The sequence below is a fragment of the Pseudoliparis swirei genome, chromosome 10, assembly GCF_029220125.1.
Source record: "Pseudoliparis swirei isolate HS2019 ecotype Mariana Trench chromosome 10, NWPU_hadal_v1, whole genome shotgun sequence".
In the NCBI taxonomy this organism is placed as follows: Eukaryota; Metazoa; Chordata; class Actinopteri; order Perciformes; family Liparidae; genus Pseudoliparis; species Pseudoliparis swirei.
In genome coordinates this window covers 10,865,609-10,870,867 of record NC_079397.1, presented here as the reverse complement: position 1 = coordinate 10,870,867, position 5,259 = coordinate 10,865,609, and positions in this window count along the sequence as shown.

The window sequence follows — 5,259 nt, the reverse complement described above, 5'->3', positions numbered from 1 at the left end:
CTCACCGGGCCCGGCGCAACGTGTGCGTGCATGAGGCGGGGCGGGCGCACAAGCGATCACCAAATACTTAAAGATTCTGGGACAACCTACAACAACTAACTCCAACGGCCGTGAGAACGGTGGACGAGTCTCTCTTCTGTTTCAGAGCTCTGAGTTTAATATCTTTGTCTTTGACCTTGGTGTCCCTTCCACAACTTCCGGGGGGCAGACCAGAAGCAATGGCGTCCCCACAATAAAAGCCGACAATGAAAGCCCGGCACGATCACTGACGGACGTCGTGCAGATTACGGTTTTGTCTCTCACAGACACGGCCGTGAGTTGAGAGAGCAGCTCCGTCGAGCACCTGGGTGCGACCGCCATGGTTGGACCGGCGAGCCGTGCTGTCCGATCCTGTCCCGTTTACCGCAGTGCGCCCGCCATGTGCCGTGACGAGGCCGCCCTTGACATGCTGTGAATGTCGGGCAGTAACCAAAAGATAAAATGGACTCTGTTGATGACTCTGCTCGTGTCCTGCACCCTCCTTCCCCCTCCGCCCCCCCCCCCCTATGTCCAGCCTATTCTGTACCCCACCCTTTCTTGTCCTTTCAGGAGCACTGTTAAAGCCTGCAGTAAAAAAACAGCCCCGCTCTGAGCAGCTAGTGTTAATCTCAGCCCGCATGAGGAGGGTCCTTCTTTCTTTCTCTCTCTCTCTCTCTTCTCTCCCCTCCCCCCCCCCCCCCGATCCCCCCCATCTCATGCTCACCTAACAACCTCTGCATCAGCCCGATGAAGGTTATTCACACCCCGTCCGGTTTCCACCCGACTCCCCTCCCCGAAAACTTCTCCGTGGCCAAGATGCTTTAATGCCCCGTAGCTGTTTGCAGCAGATTCCCCGACGGCAGAAAAAACCCCACTTCCTCTCTTGTGGACGCCTTTCCCCTTCCCACCAGTCCTCTCTTCACCAAAAGAAACCCAGAACTCAGCACAGGCACATTTTCTTCCCTCCTCTCTCCCCCCAAAGTAGCAGCCGCACAAAAGAGAAAGAAAAAAGGGAACGCTGCACAGGAAAGACGACGGCTCACATCGCGGAGCACGGCGAGCTGGTCTAGATTTCGATCGGTCTTTATTGCTCACGCAGAATCGTGCAAATTAGAACAAATACGGTGGGGAAACCTCTTTAATATACACTCAACCGTTTTCTCGTGTGTTTTTTTTAATTTTACTGAGGAGGAGACGACGAAGACCCGAGCGAGTATGAGTGAGTAAACAGCAAACTAATATGGCTGCTTGGTTTATAGCGGTCTCTCCTACCTCCTCACTCTCAGTCCTGGAAGCTGAAAGAAAAGGCGTTACACTGCTGTGTGTGTGTGTTTCTACCTCAGAGGACGGACCCAGAGAGAGAGAGAGCGAGAGGGAGAGAGACACAGAGAGTGAGTGCACTTGTCTTGCCTAACTCTCCTCAGCTTCCACAGTCTCAGATAAAACTCACCATCGCATATATAAAAAACACACAACGCCAAAACTTTAGAAAAATGACCACGAGGGAGACAGAAATCCAGGGGTTCACAAGACAACCCACCAGTTGACTGAACTTTATCTAGATATAAATTCACTCGTGCTCCTTGATCAGAAGAAAAAAGCGGGGGGAGCGCCAACCAAACAGTCGTCAGATTGAACCCCGTGACGTCACATCTCACCACGTCTCTGAACCAATTGCGATCGCCGCGAGCCGAAAACGCCACGGCAGCTGCACCCAGAACACAAACACAACAATAGTGTCAACAAATGCATGTTTTTATGAGCAATTGTGTGCGTTTCCCTTCGCCCTCCTCGTCTATGTGAGACAGTCAGTTGTTTACCATCCGACATGTGGCAGGGATTCAGAAAGCTTGGCAGAGCCCGCCGCCCCGCACGGCGTGCAGAGTTCACTTGAGGATACGACTCTGGTTTTGGCTCAGCTGCCAACTCCTGACACTGTAGCCCTCAGCGCGGCCTCGCCCTGCAGGAGCGGCCTGCGAAATGCTGCCATTGATGGAACTCCAATATTAACAACCTCATGTATTACACCTCCAAGAGTCCACAGCCGCAATTTCTTTTCATCAAGTCCCTTCACCCACGGGTTAAATCCCAGCTCCGTCTTTACATTTAATTTCAGTGTGAAAAAGCCTGTTGCACTGTAGGTATCTGTAATGCATGCAAGTCATATTTTTAAATCTTCACCATCGATGTTCGAAATGTTTAAAGAATGAAGAAAAGCTGCATTCGAGTGATTTGGTTCCGCCGCACGATATTTAAAAGATGCAAAACAAAAGCTTCCGCAGGAAGATCGAGTTGCTCGCTGTCGACATGGCAGCGAACGCCTCACAGTCCAAATGAGTTGTAGTTCATGAGCAGAGACAATGGAGTTGTTGATCCCGTGGTCTTATCGGACCCCAGACGCCTTCGCATCCTTATGAATCCTCCCACAGACGCACTGCAACAAACACGGCCGGGCGACATACGCACATTAAATGCATCGCACGCCATGGGACAGGCAGGGATAATACAAGCCACAACACGGGTTATACTTGTATGGCAATCAAATACAATATAAATATAGACAAATCACAACATGAATTGTTATTATATAACAGATTATTCATTCATTTCAGAGGAAGTAGAACAGATGAGCAAACGAGCAGCTCTCTCTTTCATCATTAGCCAACACATTTTACTTTAATTTATGATCCACATCTGCACCAAAAATGTTATTTCTTCAATGTATTTATTACATGTCATTTTTAGTCAACAGTTAATAAAAGTAGAGACACCTGAGATTGCTAGTAAAGAGAGTTGACCCTCTATGCAGTAGCTACTTCTCTAAATACATGACTTATTGCAGTTAAAATGCCAAAGTTCAAGTCTTTTTTTTTTTTTTTTTTACATGCTTAACTTCTATAGACTCACACATATAACCCCCGACGTATTTTCCCTTTATAAGTTACTGCCACACTTCCTCCTCTCTCCGGTGACCATTGCGCCCGCTCCGTCTACGAGGTGGTCTGCTTGGGGCCCCTCCGCAGCACGTGCCTTGACAACTTCTCTATTACATCCGTGACCTCCGAGGTCAGATTCTGAAGGGTTTCCAAACAAAGGCCACGACCCCGGGGTCAGAAGTGTAACGCCAGGGGCCTGCTGCAAAGGGAGCGTGCTGTTTGCTTTGAAAGGTAAGGATCACTAACACAGAGGCATAATAAGGATTAAGGGGCCATCCCCTTTGGGATGTCACTCTGGGGCCTCATACATCAGTCTCTATTAACCTCCGTGACCCCCCGGCGGACATTATAGGGCTCCGGGTCACAGTCGCTTACGCTGCAGAGCCGTAAAAACCTCCAGCCGTATGCAACGTGTTGCCGAGTACATGGACAAACTGTTCGGTCTCACAGGACACGGAGCCAGCAGCTTTGATCTGGTTTCAGATGTTGGCAGAACAAGTTACGAGCCATCAGGGCATCAATATAACAAAAGCCTGTCGGGCCTTTGAAAAAATAAAATGTCCATCCAAATATCATGTGAAAGCAGTCGATGTATTTTTTGCCCCACTTTGATCAAAACAGAGTTCGGTTCAACTGGGATAGAAGCAGGTGATCCAGAGCCGAGAGGCAGAATCACAAAATGGAGGACAGGAGGAGACAACATGGCGGCCTCATGGTGCAGTCACTCACACACGGCTTCTAACTTCCCAAATCGCTCCACAAACACTGTGCGTCATACAACAGGTCTCTCTATGGAAGGCAAAGTTACTTCATTCATTTATCAAATGCCCAAACAGGAAGCTGCAATGACTTGACTGAACGCGATATGGATATGAATTCCTTCAGTCACTTTGGGACCAAACAGACACAACGGGCTTAACCCTCGGAGGTCCGAGTGGGCAGATACACTGCAGCCTATAATTAGATTTGATTCATGCACATCACATTTATTACATTACAATGCATAGATTTATTCTTTAAAGATTTTTTTTATTGTTTCCAAGTTCACAATGAGTATGAAATATAATTATTTCAAATCAGAATGAGAGAAGAAAAAGACTGAGTCAGTGTTTACTAATTCATATATAGATACACATATACATGTATATATATATATATTAATATATATAAAATATATTGTTTTAAAAAACAAATATATATATACAGGACTGTCTCAGAAAATTAGAATATTGTGATGAAGTTCTTTATTTTCTGTAATGCAATTAAAAAAACAAAAATGTCATGCATTCTGGATTCATTACAAATCAACTGAAATATTGCAAGCCTTTTATTCTGATTTATTGCTGATTATGGCTTACAGCTTAAGAAAACTCAAATATCCTATCTCTAAATATTAGAATATCATGAAAAAGTATACTAGTAGGGTATTAAACAAATCACTTGAATTGTCTAATTAACTCGAAACACCTGCAAGGGTTTCCTGAGCCTTGACAAACACTCAGCTGTTATAAATCTTTTTTTTTACTTGGTCTGAGGAAATATTAAAATTTTATGAGATAGGATTTTAGAGTTTTCTTAAGCTGTAAGCCATAATCAGCAATATTAAAAGAATAAAAGGCTTGCAATATTTCAGTTGATTTGTAATGAATCCAGAATGCATGACATTTTTGTTTTTTTAATTGCATTACAGAAAATAAAGAACTTCATCACAATATTCTAATTTTCTGAGACAGTCCTGTATATATATCCAAATAAGATATATTATAAAAAGAGGAGAGGAGAAACCAAATGTATAGATCATACATTGTATAACTAACAGAGTTAAAATAAAGACTATGTTGTTAATAATTGGTTATGCAATGTGAGCCAGTACAACCTGCAGTCTGAAGTCAAAAAGAGGCACATGTTTTAGTCAGGGATCAAAATGTAAAATGTATTAATTAATTAGTTTAAAAAGTGACTCGACTGAATACAAGGCTTTGTCTCAAAGAAAACGTTGAAAATGCTATTCCAATTCTAAATGTCAATGTCACCTAATAAAAGAAAAGAAAATGCAAGATTTTCCAAAAGGGTCCCATGAAGAAATACAAACTTTTATTCTGAAAAGATTCTGTATATTTTAACAGAACATTATGATAATTTAGTTTTTCTTGCCTTCTGTCTCACAGAATGTTCTAATAAATGTCACTTTGCCCTCACTCATAACCTGAAGTAAGTAATAAGTAATAAGGAAAAGTTGAATATGGAGTCTACTTCTTTTCAGCCTTTTCTTCATGACGAAATATTATTAAAGAAACAATACAAT